Source organism: Cornus florida, unplaced genomic scaffold (assembly GCF_030987335.1).
Source record: "Cornus florida cultivar Cherokee Brave unplaced genomic scaffold, ASM3098733v1 CherokeeBrave_3.0.0_Hap2_Chr09, whole genome shotgun sequence".
NCBI classification, from domain to species: domain Eukaryota; kingdom Viridiplantae; phylum Streptophyta; class Magnoliopsida; order Cornales; family Cornaceae; genus Cornus; species Cornus florida.
Genome location: NW_026775579.1, coordinates 22,985,968 through 23,004,563, shown reverse-complemented (window position 1 = coordinate 23,004,563; position 18,596 = coordinate 22,985,968). Strand labels below are relative to the sequence as shown.

The 18,596-nt window shown below is 36.7% G+C and overlaps 1 pseudogene; it reads right to left on the bottom strand.

Moving 5' to 3' along the window:
* Positions 1–5,608: 5,608 nt before the first annotated feature.
* LOC132272410 (serine carboxypeptidase-like 42) lies at positions 5,609–15,533 on the bottom strand (annotated as a pseudogene).
* Between the last annotated feature and the right edge of the window lie 3,063 nt (positions 15,534–18,596).

Below are 18,596 nucleotides of genomic sequence, written 5' to 3'. Positions count from 1 at the left end.
GAATTAAACTCAATAACATTCATTCAATTCAGTTTTTAAAGAAAGATGTTTTACAAGATTAGTTAAATAAAACGTATCTGCGGTTAGCATGGACTATCCACCTACCTACCTAACTATTTTAACTACTTTGTAAACAATCAACCTTTCTTAAGCATAGACTATGAAAATATTCTTTTGTACAAAACATTGGAATACTATTATATGACCTCTATTCTTATGTCTGGTAGGGCTCTGCCAGATACCATCCAATAGGATAACTTGAGAATATAAAACAAACCATTACATCTAAGACAAGGTAATAACAGTTTATAATCTATTAAAGCATTCAAACTAATTGAGTTGTCTCAATTGCTCATAGTCATATAATCAAGGAAACATAATATATTAAAATAATCTCAGAGTTAAAACAATCAAACCATAATACTAGATTGGGTTACATCAGTGTCCTAAGAGAGGAATTAGCTACTCATGATGATGTTGGATATCATCTGTGTTGGAGTTGTCTCCATCGTCACTGACGGCACTTCTCTTCTCAGGATCTTCACTTTCTAAGGTTATGGAAACCCTAAAAGCCACCATAGTCAGCCTTCTGAATCACATGGCAAAACAGGACTTGGAATCTCGGACCTCTTTTATCAAGGCTTAAGCCTTCTTTTATAGAAGAAAGTAAGGATCTGGTAGGCTTTTAGGTCTTGTGGCCCATCTGGAATGAGATACGGATTGAAAAGAGAACTTTCTCGTAACTTAAATCTGACATGTCATGGAAGGCTCTAGCTTTAGGAACAAAGGCTCGAGCTTTAAGGTTCATGCTCGAGCTTAAGGAACAAGGCTCGAGTTTTTCTAAATAGATGCTCGAGCTTCAAGAATTGGTGTTTGATCTTCACTTTGACACTCAGCCAAATTTCTTCAATTACTTTCTGAAGCGTCTTTTTGTTCAACACTTAGAATATTCTTGGGATTAAAATCTTTTAGCATTGCTCTATCCAGGCTTCATGGGCTCGAGCACTAGGTACTAGGCTTGAGCATTTGGTACTCAAGGCTCGAGCTTCAATAGATGGTGCTCGTTCCTTGGGTTGAGGCAAGACACAAGGTCTGGAAGATTGGAAATCAACTCTTCAAATTCCGACGCCTTGTGCTTGAGCTTAAGGGTCAAGGCTCAAGCACCCTATGGTCAAGCTCGAGCACCTTTGCAGGCTTGAGCCTAAAGGTACAAGGCTCGACCTTTAATGATTTGTTGATTTTTTTATCTTCTTTGACTTGTAAGGCTCAGGCCTCATGACTTGGTCTCGAGCTTTGGACTCTAAATTCTTCCAAACTTCACCATTTAAGCTCTCGGTTTGCTCTGGATGACCGGCAACGACTCTGTAAACTTCGATATCATTATAAAGTCCCGGTTTTAACTATTTTTCTGGGAAAGTACCTATAAACGCACATTAAACATTAATCAGTCTAAAATAGGATAGATGTACTACTTTAGACCTTAACATACGTATATTTAGGGGCTCGAATATACAATATTCAGTGCTCATCACACCCGCAAACTTACATATTGCTACTCCCTTAGCAATACAGAACTAAAAAGCCGTTTTCATGGGAATCAATGTTACATTTAGCTTATGCAGCAAGCCTTTAAACCCATAGGTTACCCCTAATGGACGAGTTATAGTCTCATGAGGATTTCTAGTGAAGATACCCATAAACTTCTCAGATTAGTGCCTTAAATGCATAGTAAGCTTATTCAAGCCTATTTTCAAATCTTTCTATCACTGCAATTCATTAATCAGTCAAATACAGTAAGTACAGCCAATCATGTAATCAGGAAAACTTTCAACTTCTAATTTCAATTTAATAGCCATGGTCCCCATATATCTGTTTAATCGTTCATTCAATAATCTTAATCTCCTCAACACTTTCTGAAAATGACCCTATAATTCAACGTGTGGCTTACTATCCATACTTACTTTCATTCCTAGCTATTCCTCAATTCACAGGCAAATTTTTCAAATTCCAACTCCCAAGGCATTTATTTATCTATTTATTTTTTTTTCAAGGTATGCATTTTTTAAGAAGGATAATGTATAATGTTCAAGTCTATTAAGCTTTCTAAATCACCCTTATAATGAACTTTTAGCCAATGACTCCTAGACCAAATGATCTTAGGGCATTAAGTGATAAAACACCCCTTAGGACTTAATTGTTCAAGTAATCTAGGTAACCTAAACTCCTTATGTAACAAGCTTTCAGCCAATGACTCCCAGACCAGATGGTCTTAGGGCATTAGGTGTCAGAAGACACCCTAAAGGACTTAATCACTCAAGCAATCAAAGTACAAACCTGAACTTGATCCTTTTCTACTTTTTTTTTTTTTTTTTTTTTTTCTTTTTTTCACATTGGTGAAGAATTTTTTTCTTTTATTGCATACATACCACTTTATTTATCTTTTTTTTTCAACTTTTTTTTTTCTTTATTTTATGCCTTAGTTATCAAAATCATCCAATCTACCTGCTTATCTCAGTCTGGCTCAAAACGAAACAAGATTTCTAGTTTTTATCCCACAGAATTCATGCAAGTGTGAATATGTGCAAAATGTAGTATTCCAGAGATTAATTTCATTAAACAAAGATCATCCTAACAGAGTGGACCATAGGCCATCAATCAATTTCAAAATTTTCAAGAATCCCTTTTCATAATATTTTAGCATATAAACCATATCTAACCAATGTCAGACTGCAAACGGAGTATATAATAATCAACAGACTCAAACTCATGCTAATAACATCAAATATCGTATCTTTACAATCAAATGTTTCAAAATTTGTTCAAATTCAAATTTCTCAAATTACCTTACCCCCAAACTTATTTTGCACATTGTCCTCAATGTGTGAGAATAAAAGAGAGATTAGAAAGATATTACCAGAAATGTAGACCAGCAAAGATAAATGAAACTAAAACTCAGAAGGTCAATTTGAACATCACCCCCAAACTTAATCTGTAGCATCTGGCAAAATCAACCAACTCAAAACATATCAGAGTATCAAACATAGGCAGTAATAAGAGAAGAGCATCACAAGTAACTCAAATATCAACATAATGAAATAATAGGTAGAAAGCATGTATATATATATATATCATCAAATTGAGTACAATGCTTTTCAAAATAATAGAGTTAGGGCAAATATACATCATAATGAAATAAATACATTAAAAGATTGCTCTAGTCAACAAAAGAAACTATAGAAAAGCCCTAACCAACTAATCTATATGTGGTGGACGCGGATCAGTAGAGGTCGAAGGATCAGATGGGGTGTGGCAGAGAAGCTCCTTTAGAACGCTCTGCTGCACAATCAACATCTATCTTAGCACTATCTGGACATCTTACAGCTCAACCACGCTGGCCTATAAAGCTCTAATCTCAGCCTGAGAAGAACTCTCAGGTTGGGCTGCAGGAACTCGCCTCTTCCTTATCAGGGCTTGCCTATCAAGAACATCCAGTTCGTCCTTTGTAGACTCATTATCGAACTTTTCATCATCATCATCCTTTGCCATCTCTGAATTAGCTCAATCAGTAGAAAGGATAGTTGGTAAAGGGGGATAAGGTTGAATGTGCAGAACATATTGCATACCCCGTGCCTTGGCGTTCGTGCATCATCGATCCTCTCGGTTCTCATCGTCAACACCCCACTCCAACTTCCTCGCCTTGGGCATATACCCAAAGATGTTATTCCACTGAGTGAAATGGTACTGGGTGAAGATGGTAATAGTAGCCTCATTTGAGGGTATCGGAACCCCCGCTATCTCCATCAGGTACGTGACAAGCTTGGGAAAATGAATATGGTGGGTAGAAGGGCGTCAGGCCTCTCTCGTCTCGTCATATAGCTGTTATAGCTGTACAAAAACTAACTGGGGAATAGACACCCAGTATCCAGCATGGAATGCATAGTGCATATCCACCATCTTAGTGCACCACCTTCCCTTATGTCTGATGGGGCATGCATTAGCCACTAGGACCGTATCTAAAAACCAGAAATGTCACAGAAGCTGTGACATCTGAATCATCTCCCAGATGGTGGCATATCTCCCCTGGTCGAGTGCTCAAACCATCACCTCCCTCGAAAGGCCGGGGGAAAAGTCTGAAAATCTATTCTGTAAGGCATTTGGGCACCTATGATGGCAACCCATTGCCTGTGCAATCGTCTCATAGCTCACTGTCAGCTATACACCCTTGACAGTGGCTGTGAAGCTATCCTCCGTGTCCTGATCCACATCTCCTACAAGAAACTGTAAAGAGTGGTAAAATGCTCATACGAGCCTGGGATAGGCAATTTTGGTTGGATGCTATAGAAATCCCGACAGCTGCCGAGCCTGCAAGGCCTCCAATGCCCAAAAGGTATCACGATGGCATTGAAAATCCTTTACTATAAAATCGGTCTCATGGCTGATAGTACTGTACCGCCATGAGTCATCAAGTGCCATCACCGGAGTATGGACTGGTCTCTGCCACGGTCATCGCGACATCACTATAACTCTCTATAGCCCCAGCACTATAATCCAATAGAAAATATCAACTCTGTGCCCTTAGGCTCGAGCCTGAAGTACAAAGGCTCGAGCTCGATACTAGTTGAGGCTCGAGCTTGCTGGGATCCGGATGCTCGAGCTTGTTGGGAAATGCTGAGCTTGGGTATGAGGGCTCGAGCTTCCTAGTTTCAACCGAAGCAAAATTCTTCTCCAAATTGCCAAAATCAACCCAAATCACAACAAATCAACCCCAATACTCCTCGTTAATTACCCAACGCCCCCAAACTTCCTATATTTGCTTTTTAATCCTTCAACTGACTTAACCAGTATTCTTCAAATCCTTTTTAGATTTGGAATTTTTACAAAGTTGGATGATAGATTCAAGTTTAGATTGGATTGTACAAGTTTAAAAGGAAGTTTTTGAAGAGATTTGGGCCTCAGAAAGAGTTTTACTAGCATAGTAGATAACATGAGGAAGCTTATCTACTCGTTGTCCTAAGATATCACCTATAGCATAATGAAATGCGTCACAAATAGTCTCATATGGAAGAGCCCAATTAGGAGGATTCATGATGAAAGCTGAAGAAAGAAGAGAACGAAGCTTGTGGAAAACTTCTAGGCATGACTCATCAAAGACAAAAGGAACGTCCTTTGCAAGCAGATTACATAAAGGGTGAGAAATTTTGCTGAAATCTTTAATGAAGCGTCGATAAAACCTAGCGTGCCTAAGAAATAATCGCACTCCCCTTACGGAGGTAAGAGGAGGCAATTTAGAGATCAAATCTACTTTAGGTCTATCAACTTCAATACCTCTATCTGAGATAATATGTCCTAAAATGACCCCTTTTAAAACCATAGAATGGCTCTTCTCCCAACTAAGAATAAGATTGGTTTCCCTACAACGCTTAAGCACTAGGGAAAAATTTTGGAGACAGTTCTCGAATGAGACATCACCAAAAAAATTAGAAAATGTTATAAAAATGCCATTTTGAATTTCAAAAGAGAAACATTTTGAAGTATGAGTAAGTTATTTCTTTGAGATGGATGGTTTGAGGAACTGTTTGGATAGATTTACTTACCCACTGCACATAGACTAGCTATATGGCGAATTGGTCCGGTTTGCATGAAGAGCCTTTTGAACCTCTGGCAGGTTGAAATAGAAGTACCTTTCGTTGGTCATGCACACATCAACCCCGACACTGATCTTCGTAGCCTGGATGAAACTTAAGTGAATTTTATTGAAAGGATTATTTAAGAAAATCAAAGAACGGATAGCACAGAGATAGAATTAATACCAGTTTACGCAATCTCAGTTCTTGCTCTACTATAGACGGATAACAAATATCAAGGATCACATCATAACTGTTTATATAAGAACCAACAATGCTGTTTGCTTCGGACATAGCTTGGTTGCAAATGTATAATCTTCAAAATCACAATCGTTCATGATGGCAACTCCAACTTCATCAGAAATCATTCCATGTGACCAGAAGAATTCGTACGTTGCAGAAGCATCCCGGTAAAGTCTCAGAAGTGGATTCCCAATCTAATTAGAAGAATTGGAAGGATCAAAGAAAATGTATGAACAATCCGGGAGTCTCTAAACAAAGCACAAGAGCTCTAGATCAAAATCCTCTCTTGCAAAACAGTAGTCATGTCTCCTCAAGTTAGTGATGTATGTTACGAAAATGATGTGACATGGGGCTGAACATCACAACATTTTTGTAAGGTGCATCACTAACTGAACGGGACATGACACTGTTTTGCAGGAAAGGATTTTAATCCGAGAGTTCTATAGTAAGAAAAAGCAGGACATTCAATATGAGTATCAGGTTTCTTACAGCTATTCCTTTGATGTTGAATTTGTGACCAGTTGAATGTGCATTGTAGTCCAGGAGAGCAACGGCAAGTTGGGGTATATAATGCCCTACAAATAAATTTTATGCAATTATAGAAAAAAAAAAAATCGGTGATTCTAGAGAGGTAAAAGAGAAGAGACGTAGACTAAAGTTCATGAAGTCGCTAATCATGATAAAAACAATAACAATCCCAGCACTGTGGAACATTTTGAAGAACACTTCCAATTGGAGGAATAGGTTTTCCTGAGCTCAATTTCCTTTTTCATTTTATATATTAATAGTTAGAATTTGAAAAAGACCATGACCTTGTTTTGGTGGGAAATGAAATTAATCTGAGAATAAGAAATGCGTTTTGCTCATAAATCTGGCATCACAGCATAGAGATTCTTGATTTGAGCCGAAATGAATTAGGCCGTTTCGGTTCAGCCTCTTCTCTGGAAGTCATGGCATCCCAAAACTTACTAATGATGTCATTTTTCTTCATATTGAAGAAGTACTGCATTGTCATTATCAAAATGTTTTCAGTATTCTTGTGCTCCAACAAAAGTATTTATCCTAAACACCAAATGCAGCCTCAATGGATAGAAAATTCACCACTTTTTCTTTACCAAATAAATAAATAAATAAATAATCTAACACCTATATATTGTTGTTCATACCTGCATAGCTTTCTCCTGTAAGAAACAAATCTCTGGATTTGAAAGCCGGAAACTTATCATACCACTTCATCATGAATATGTGCAAATCCATGGCTGCAATAAAAAATGGAATGAACTCGAAGCATTAGAGTACACAAAGCCTCCGATATACCTTATACCTACAACAAATAATAGAAATAATAATTGCAAAAACTAAGCTTGGTTATGAATCTAATTTCTCTTACCAGAAGAAGCATCACCACATGTGTAATCTGAGGTTGTATTTGAGTATGACCATCCTACTCCTGCAGGAGACTCAACAAAAAGAAGATTCGATGCTACAAGAAAAAAAAAAAAGAAAAAGGAAATTAAAGATAAATAATTTTTTATAATCAAGATGATACAAAACAATTTCAAACAGCATTCTGTGTAAAACACCTTTGTTCCATGATTTTGAATTTCTTCGGAGGCCTCTCCGCCTTTAGGGAAGAAAGGACCCAACTCTGTAAAGGCACCACCACCAATTGAGGAGCAACCTGGGCCTGAATGCGGAAATATGATGTTAAATTTTTTTTTTTTTTTTCCTCAATACAACTATAGGAGGTTTTTCTTGACTTCTTAATTCCCCTAACTTGCATAATATTCTGATAATTAAAAATTTTATCCATGAACAAGACACCAATTTTACAGAAAATTGAACTATGTCAAAGCCTAAAGAACGACGAATCCTCTATACATGTAAACAGTCATTACCCAGTATTAGTCCTGCCTGCACAGGTGCTGGAATGAAGAAATACTTCAATTTTGAATTTTTCTAAATAAATTCATACAATGAGATCTAACTCTGGCATATATAATTGCTAATTCCAGTGCAAAATATATATATGGTAAATTCTATATTTGCCAAGTTCTGTTCTGAATCTTTGAAGCAGTTATTATGAACGAAGAAACATAAATGTGCTTGTTTTTTTTTTTTTTTTTTTTTTTTTTTTTCTACTATGGGCACATAATATAAGTGAATATAACAGTAATTTGACCACTACAAACATATATGTGCATAACAACAAAAATGGTGGAAAATTAGCAAAAGGAAACACAAGACCAACCCATAATCACAAGAAAGAGCAAACAGCTATAAATGTCTGCGTGTGCACAACTCAATAACAAAATAAATAAATAAAATAAGAAATTCTACACAAGAATCAGAATCCACTTGAGAAACATTAAGAGGCTTTCAGAACTGGTTTTGTGTGTGTGTGTGTGTGTGTGTGTGATAACTAAGGAACAACAACAACAAAAATGGTTACTAGGGTTAGGGTTTGCATGTTTTTGGGTTTTTTTTCAGCAGCTTACCTTCATGGAGGAGGGCAACCCCTCCTCCCCATCACCACCGGTTCCGTCTCCGGGCCAGCAGGCTACCCTCACCCAACCAAAACTCTCATGGAGGAGTTGTTTTGCTTCTTCATCTTCTCCCTCTTCAGCTTTTACTAACTTGGAATATCACAGTGATTGTCGTGGATAGAAGGTGTCGATTTCTATTGACGATGTGGCAGACGAGATAGAGTCAAGGTTGTTAAAATCGGGATTCTAGGTGATTCTACCTAGATTCGTTTTGGACTTTGTAGAATGGGAATCGTAGAATCGGATCGTAAATCGTAAGATTCAACCAAATTAATAAAAATACAACTCAAACTAACTTTCTCAACAAAAATTATCTTCAAAATAAATAAAAAATGAGCCAAAAACACAAATATATATATATATATATATATATATATATATATATATATATAAATAAATAAGTTCATATAAAATTATCAACAGATTCAACAGATTCTTTTAAAATTTACAATAGATTCTTTTAAAATTTAATTTATTTATTTATTTAATTTTTGAAATAAAAGACAAATTTTATATAAATGTAAATATTACATTGGGCTTCAAAAACTTAAAGTTTGCAAAGCCTATTTGGCCCAGATGTACAATAAAACAAATAGAGCACAAGAAAAGTAAAAGGCCCAAGACCAATCTCTTTTAAGCAAGTCTAACCTAGGTCAACTTGCCATCTAAAGAGAGCGACATTCCCCAGTGGCAGACGAAGAGAGCAAAATTCCCCTGTTGCAATTCCCCGGCGGCAGCTCCTCTCGTCTTTTTTAGGTAAGCTCTCTTAGCCTCTTGTTCCCTCTTTCCTCCTCCTCTGCTTCTTCTTCACCAAAACCCTAGCATTCTTTTTGCCCTCTGCATCTCATCTCTTCTCGGAGCTGTGCTGGAGGTCGCGAAAGTGAAGGAATTGTTGCAATGTGGTAATCGATTTAGGGTTTCTTCACAATTCTTAAACCCAAAACAAGACCATAATCATGGATAATTCGGAATCATTGGGATCGTATAGAATCGTACGATTCCACGATTCTACGTACGATTCTGGCGATTCAACTCAAGATTCTGCACAATCCACGATTTTTCTACGATTTGAATCGATTTGGGCATGTTGGATCGCAAAATCGCATGATTCTACGAGTCAGAATCGCGATTTTAACATAGCTTTAAGGCTTTTGTGGAGAAACGATGGGCAAAAGAAGTTACACTGGTGTATCTTCAAAATGGTTTCTTCATGGTTCGATTTCAAAATGAAGCTTTGGTGCAACAAGTTCTCTCCAGGATCCATACTTTTGAAGGATGACTGATTAACATGAAACAATGGTGCAAGAATGTGGTGTTGGAAAGAGAAGCTTTAGATTCGGTACCAATTTGGACTCGTATACATAATCTTCCGATGCATTGCCGTAATGCTTTATCAGTATCCAAGATCTATTCATCATTTTCACATCCCATATATATGGATGATCCGGTTAAATATAGAGACAAAGGTGGATTTGTTCGTGTGATGATTGAAGTAGGTATTACTGAGGTTTTGCCGGAAAACATGATTGTCGACGTGCATGGTCTGGATTGTAATGTCTCATTTGAGTATGAGTGGCAGCCTCGGGTATGTTCTATGTGTAAAAGAATTGATCATGTGGCAGTAAATTGTCCAAAAAAAAATATTCCAGTCAAATTGAAGAAAAGCACTGATAGATGGGTGATAAAACGGAAAGGGAAACTCATGGAAACTGACGGTGCAGAGAAGATTATTGATTAAATTCCTCAAAGAGGTGTACAAGCTGTTACCATGAAGGGAGCCCCCATTGTTGCTGGTGTTACTCCTACAATGGAGGTATCAAATTCTTTTGCTTTGCTTGGAGATGTTCATGACGATATGATGGAAGGGCAGGGTGAAGTTAGGGCTAATGAGGGTCTAGAATTAGTAAATATAGATACAGGGGAAAATCTCACAGTTACGGAGAGTTGTATTCAAGAGCACAATTTTGAAAGGGCTAAGAGTTTGATACAAGTTGTTGATTTAACTACATCTGCGGAAGAGGGTTTCAAGGATGCGAGTTCTAAGGATAGTGTGGAGCATTTACAGCAGCCGCCTGAGGTTGTTTCACTTGTTTCTTCTCCTAAAGGGGACCAAAGTACTGAAGGCAATGTAGGTAGGGATAAGGGTGGTGTCACAGGTCCTGGTCCAGATATAGATGTTATATTGCAAGAGCAAACTAAAGAACAAAAAATGAAACCCAAGAAGAGGTATCAAGCCCTACCTTCTGATAGGGTTACCAGAGGAAAATAAGTTGGTGGTTTACTAACTAAGACTATTTCTTAATGCTTGGAACTTGGAATGTTAGGGGTCTGAATAGACCTAATATGCAGGCAGTTGTCAAGGCCTGGATGGTTGAGAATAAATTTTCTTTGGTGGCTCTGGTAGAGACTAGAGTTAGGCAAGGAAAAGCTATGAAAATTCAGAGAAAAATAAATCCTAGATGGAAATGGTTGAATAATTATGCTTCTCATTTTTTGGGTAAGATTTGGATTGCTTGGGATCCTATGGTGTTTGATGTTCAACTTATAAAGGAAGATATTCAAGTGACATTTTTGAAGGTTAGACATATAAATTATGGAGAGAATGTGTTTATTTATGCTGTCACCACAGTGCAAGAAAGAAGGAAATTATGGCTGAGTCTCAAGGATCAAGCTACTATGGTGGACTTTCCTTGGATTGCTATTGGGGACTGGAACATTTCTAGATTTCATTGTGAAAAATTGGGGGGCTTGCTAGTGCCTCAACACCTTCTGGATGATTTTAATCATGTGATTAAAGATATTCACATGGAGGAACTCCCTATTAATAATGGTAGGTGGTCCTGGAGTAATAAGCAAGAGAGAAATAGAAGGATCCATGTCAAGTTGGATAGAGCTCTTGTTAATGATGCCTGGCTTCATAAGTTTACTGATACCAGAGTGCATTTGACAGCTGCTTCATTGCCAAATCATTATGGGATGACAGTTACTTGGCATTTGGACTGTGCAATAGGGCCTAAGCCTTTCAAGTTTTTAAAAATCTGGTGTTTTCAACAAGAGGTTGAGGAATTGGTGCTACAAGGTTGGAATGAGTCAGTTAATAGCAACCCTTTACACAAGCTGCAGAAAAAGCTCAGAACTGTGAAAGCTATTATAAGAGAATGGAACAAAGAGAAGGGTAAAGTCTCAGACCAGGTTCAAATTGTGACTGAGGAACTTCATATGGTTAAAATAGATTTGCTTAAAGATCCTATGAATCACCTTTTGATTCCCAATGAGAGGGAGGCTACTTTGAAGTTGCAAGCTACTTTGGACTAAGAAGAAATTTTGTGGTGTCAGAAATCAAGGGTTAAATGGCTTAAAGAGGGTGACAAATGCTCAGCTTATTTTCATAATATGGTCAAACAGATGAGATGTTATAATTCAATTACTTGTCTGAAACATCTTGATGGGACAATCTGTTCTGATCCTCAAGTGATTAAGGACTGGTTAGTTCAGTACTATGAAGTTTTACATGCTGCTACAAATTCTGTTGTAAATGATGTTGTTGCTCCTAGAACTCAATTAGAAGCTGCAGCTTGGCAGGATCTTGATAGGGAGGTTACAGCTGAAGAAATCAAAAAGGTTGTTAGTCCAGACAAAGCTCCTGGTCTTGATGGTTTTCCTGCAAGGTTTTTCTAAAAATTTTAGCATATTGTAGGTACTGACTTGATCAATGCTATTATGTATTACTTTATAGATGTTGTGATGCCTATGGGGATAAATTCAACTTTTCTTGCTTTGATTCCAAAGCAGAATCATGGGGATAAGCTTGAGAACTATAAACCTATTGCCTTATGCAATCTTAGTTACAAAATCATTTCTAAAATTTTGGCAAATAGATTAAGCATTGTTCTTCCAAGCATTGTGGGGTTGGAACAGTCTGCTTTCATCAAAGGAAGGAGGATTCATGATAATATTCTTCTAGTTACAGATGTGATTAAAAATTTTGGATTGAAAATAAGTGGTCCTGCTATGGCTTTGAAGGTTGATCTTAGGAAAGCTTATGATTCTGTGAGTTGGGAGTTTATTCAAGAAATTCTATAATTGTATGGCTTTAGTGCTACATGGATAAAGTGGATCATGTAATGTGTTACTTCTTCTAAGTTTTCTGTCCTTTGCAATGGTGTGCCTACTGGATTTTTCTCAGCAGGGAGAGGGATTAGACAGGGATGTCCACTCTCTCCTCTTTTATTCACCTTAATCACTGATCATTTTTCTACTCTTATGCATGAAAAAATAGTTGGTGGTCAGATTAAGCTTTGCAATTTGGTGCAGAAGAATGGTTTGTTGGTTTCTTATGCCTTCTATGCTGATGATTTATTTATCATTGTGAAAGCAGATATTTCCACTACAAAGAATTTGGATGAGGTGCTCAAGATGTTTCATGAGGTGTCTGGTCTTGCAGTAAATAAAGATAAAAGTTCTGTAATATTTTCAAGGCTGTTAAAGGCAAGAGAAGAATTTTACAGGTTCTTTAAATGAAAACTGAAGCTTTCCCAATTAAAATCTTGGAATTACTCTTACAAATAGAGCTTTAAAGTCTGCAGATTGCAAGGGTTTATTTGATAAAGTCAATGCCAGGCTTGATCATTGGAATACAATTAATTTATCTCTGGCAGGTAGGATAGAGCTTATCAGATCAGTTCTTTATTCTTTCCTGTATCATTGGGTTTTCGGTTTTAAAATTCCATGGGGTTGTATAATTGCTTTTTAGAAAAAGTTCAAACACTTTTTGTGGAGTGGGAAGTTGGATTCAAGAAAGATGTCTCAACTTAAATGGAGTTAAGTCACCCTTCCTTATGTAGAGGGATGATTCAATCTTCGAAGAATTACTGATATTGATTTTGCTGCAAAAGTGTCTATCTGCTAGGATTTTATGAGGAACAAGGAGACTCTGTGGGTGTAGTGGATGCATGCTAGATATTTACAACAAAATAATTTCTGGATGGTTGTCCCAAAGGTTCAAGATTCAAGTATTTGGAAGCAACTTCTGGATATCAGGGATTTCTTTCAAGAAAATGTTGTGTACAAAATTGGGAATAGTTCTTCTTTTAACATGTCGTTTAACCCTTGGTGTGCAGGTCTGTCTTTGGTCCAGAGATTTGGAGTTAATTTGTCTAGAAATTTTGGTAAACAAGCTAAAGCAGAAACTCCCATTGTTGATGGTGTTTGGCAGTTCCCTCCTTTCTTTCCGGTGGATGCTGTTGGTTTCATTACTAATATCAATTTAAAGGCTAGAGATGATGTTATTGATTGGATTCAAGTTGAATTTAGTTTAAAAAATGCCTGGAAAGCTTGTAGGGCTAGAGGGCAAGTGGTTAGGTGGAAGGACCTGTGTTGGAAACATTGCAGACCTCAGATTGCTGTTGTGTTTGTTATCATTATGCGTAACAAAAATCTTTCATGTGTTAATTTACAGAGAAGGGGTTTTCATGGACCTTTAGTTTGTCATAATTGTTTTCAGGATGAAGATTCCAATACTCATTTGTTTTGCACCTATGTGTATGCTGTTGCAGTTTGGCAACAGGTTGTGCTTTGGTTGAAAATTCCTGATAACAGGTTTTCTGACTTGAGTTTGTTTGTGGACTAGATGATACAGATTATAAAAAATAAGGGGATTAAGTCTAAGATTTTAAAGGGGTTGCTTTCAGTTTTTATTTGGAAGATTTGGTTAGAAAGAAACTCAGCTTTACATAGAGGTGTCAAAGCTTCTCCTGCTGTTGCTACAAATGATATTATTTGGGACGTTTTGAACTTCTTTTCTCTTGGTCTAGTAGACATTCTAGCTATTTTTGATGCTATTTGATTGGTGTTGGATTTGAAATTAGAATTGGAATAGATTGAATTGGAGAAAAATAATTCCGAATTTAAAACATGTGATTTTGTTCGGTTATATGGAATCGAAGTCATGAAATTGGAATTTGTGAAATTAGAGAAAAACAACTCAAATTTTTTTTCTTTTGCAAGGTAAGTAATTTAGAATTTTCTAAGTTGTTTTTTTCTCCGTTTCCACTAATTTTAATTTCAGGACTTCAATTCTATGCAGCCGAACACGGAAACTTTTCAGGTAGTGAGAGCGTGTGTGAGAGTGAGAAAAGCAACTAACCTCCATTGAGCCAGAGAGTGAGGGGCTTGTGATGGAGGTCCTCCTCAGCTTTGACAAAGTAGTAAAACAAGCTCTTACTAGACTTGACATCCACATCAATATACCCAACATATTGCCTGAACCCCAACCGTTGACTGTCCAGGCAATGTGATATTTTTGATTTTCATCATTTTCCATTTTCTGGAATTTTTTGATTTTTATGAGGGAATTGTTGTCTTTTTTCGTTTTACGTGCCAGACACCGTGGGGTGTGTAACAACCTAAATTGGGAGTTTGAATCGCTAACCAGGTCCTTACCCAAACTCGAGGACATACTAGGTGTAAAATGGTTATTTTAAATATGAGAGGGTAATTTACCTTTAAACTAGTCAAATAAAGTTTAAAATATTCATTCTAGTCATACCATGACATTTGAAGAGGTTCTACGGTCATTGGATGTGATTTCCCAAAAGTGTCTTTACCTGGTTCAATGGAAATCCTGACACTATCTCACTAAAACATCCATATCTCTTAACACGAATTGAATTTGAAGTTGATATTGGTCTTATTGGAAATCTAACTCAAAATCCTTGAAAATGGACTTAAGAATGACCCTATTTGGGCTTGAAACAAGGAGGTTATGGCCATACAAAGTTAGATGATTAAAGATGTCACACTATCAAGGCAAAAATGTACACTAGAGGGTTGGAACCGGTTCCTAAATCTTAGTACCAGTTCCACATAGACAGGAAGTCCCAATCTAAACCAAAAATAGCCTTGAACCAGTTCCACAAGTGCTGAACCGATTCCTGAAGTCCAGCAACCTGAAAATAGCCCAGAAAAGCCTATAATTGTGACGGTCTTAGTTTTTAGGCCAGCGTATCATGTGATGAACTGAACGTAAATCCGATAACGAATCCAAAATGAGGAAACAAGAAATAAGACAACGGTCTCCCAAGGCACAACACACCTCTAAGACATTTTGATGAACTTCCATGACGTCGTGAAACTCAATGAGAACTGACGCGGAAGTAAAAGATCGAAAATATGACAAATAAGCCCCCAGGGGCAAAATAGTCATTTTACATGGAAATGACATCTCTAGAATGTATATTATTCCCGAGACACATCCATGACTTCCCGTGAAGTCACAGAACTCAAAAGAAAGTAGCGGAAGCGAATTACAAGAAAACTAGACAAAAATAGCCCCGAGGGCAAAATGGTCATTTCTGAATCACTTGATTCGGAGTTCGGATGGAAGAGAAAAGTCAAAACAAAGTTTTGATGTCGCTGCGGCCGTGAATAGTAACTTGGGCAAAATGCTGAAATCGTGTGCCGGTTTGAGGTACTAAACAACGTTTTTTGGAAAAACACGAAAAAGAAACCCCCATCAAAATAATTTTTTGAAGCTGCCCATGTTGAATAAAATTTATTTTTGACGTGAAATCCGCAAAATGCTCTTACAACAGACTTTTTCAAATAGTGTAGATGCGCACAGGAAATCAGATTTAACGCGGGGTTTTCGGGTCTGAGATGACATTTTATGGAAAAACACGAAGAAGAAACCCCCCCTAAAATTGAGTTTTCTACCCGACTACATAGAAGAAAATGAAAAAAACACACTAAAAAATTTCCAAAATGCCCCTAGATCAGAACTGGATAAGAGGGTAAAAGCTGCTACAGTAATTATCCTGATCTGAGAGCAGAAACGGGCTACCAAACGAATTTTTCTGAAAAGACACGAAAAAAAAACCCCTCCTAAAATAAAATTTTCTACCCAATAACATGAGAGAAAATGAAAAAAACATACTGGGAAATGGCCAAAATGCCCCTCCAAGAAATCTGATCAAGAGGGCTAAAAAGCTGCTGAAATGCAAAACTGAAAACTGAATTTCACGAGAGATTTTTGATACCAAGATGACATTTTCTGGAAAAACACGAAGAAGAAGCTCCCCCTAAAATCATGTTTTCGAAGTGTCCAAGTGAAGACCGGAATTTATTTCTTGAAGGAAAACCCCAAAATGCCTTAAAAACAGATTATGCAAAAAAATGTCAAAAGTATATCCATAGAGTACTCATTTTGTGAGAAATGACTCTAAACTTAAAAACGATCATGCACGCAAATGTAACTTACCTAATAGGACATGCTACAATGGTCCACAGCTTAAAAATACCGTTGATGCAAAATCCGACCCTCTAACGGCCAAAAAGGCAAAAATGAACATAAAAAGGAAAATTTGAAAACCAAAATTATGAAATGGTTTCAAATTACCATTTGGCCCTTGGCCACACTTCATACATGATTAATGAGACCCTATGAAAGAATAAAAATGGAATTCCCACACCCGATGCAACCATGGCGAGACAATGACTTGGCATTTTTTAATATTTTCATAATATTTCATGAAGTTAAAAGTTACATAAGATACAAGATAAACGTCATTGGCCTCCGGCCTCATCTCATACATGTTAAATACATTACAAAAGGTGTACTTATATACACATTACATATATGGAATCAAAGATACAAGTTTTGACATATAAGGCTACAAAATTATATTTCATGCTAACATTTGCATGAAATGGAAATTTAAAAGCTACAAGTCATCCAAGGAATGATGAGCATTACGAACCAAGCCTTCGTACCTGAAACAAATCCCCAGTAACTTTGGGGTGAGTAACATAAAGCTACCCATAGGAAATGAGCATGCATCGACCTAGCATTTTACAAAATTATCACCTTAAGGTGAAACATGTTAAAGGGCTCATACCACCTAACGTCTATGTCCAACTGAGACTCAGGGAGCATCCTAAGCTAACTTAGAGTATTTCTAGCATAAATCACATCATCCATGCAATCTAAACAATACAAAGGCATGTTATACAAAGCAACTAGATATAGATTCTCAAAGTCCTCAACTTGAAATCTAAAACACGAAAACAACTAAAGTGGATCATGCCACCTAACGTCTATGTTCTAAATGAATTTATAGGATCATTCCTAAGCTACATTTGAACATTAAAAGCTAAATCACAATATCGATACAATTTAACTAGCATTAGAACTTCAATGCATAAAACTTGATTTCTCAAAGTTAACATCTTGACACTAAAAATGGGAAATCAATTAAGAAACAATACGTTACGATATCATCTAGTTATCAACTTGAAATGAAATGCGAAATCAAGCAAAGTGGATACTTGGACGTCACGCCGGATCAGACTAACACCATAGTTACTTTAGGGTTACTAGCCCACAGGTAACGTCCCTATGTGCGCACTAGACTATAAAGGGACAATCCCCTGTACTAGAACAATGTCCTAACCGTAGCCAAATAACGACATTCCTAAGTTTCCAAAATCAGCAAGTTGTGCAACAACGTATATATCAACATGTATATACAAGGTAATCGACTATCTGCCATGCACAACCAAATTTGGAAACACATACAATACATGTTCTAAGTCCACAACTACTAAGGCATGACAAATGTCGAATCTTCAGTGTGCGATTCGTTACATGCTACAACAATATATCTCAACATTGAAATCATAAACTCATGAATCTACTACAAGTCCAAAATCATTATTTAAACATATAACCAATGTCAAACACATGATTAGATCATTAACGCTATAGAAACGAAAAATTAATTAAATAAACTAATTAACTTCTCTAAGTTTCAAATCTCAATCAAATGATCCTTAATTAACACATGTTAAACAACATTGCATGGTCATTACATACATCCATTCAAAATCTTAATTAAGCCAATGGAACAACAAACTAGAATTTAATTAAATCATGATAATTAAATCTCTAACTTCTAAAGCAACTTCAAATGGTCCCAAATTAATATATGCTAGTAAACAAGTCCTAGTCATTTTAAATATCAAGTTTAAAACTTAATTAAGCCAATGCAACCCTTAAATTGATTTTAATTAATTCTTTTAATTAAAATTTCTAGATTTTCATACTCATCCAAATGCTCCAAAATTAAAGTATGTTAAAGAGCATGCCAAGACTTAATTTAATAACCTATCACAAGTTAATTTCATG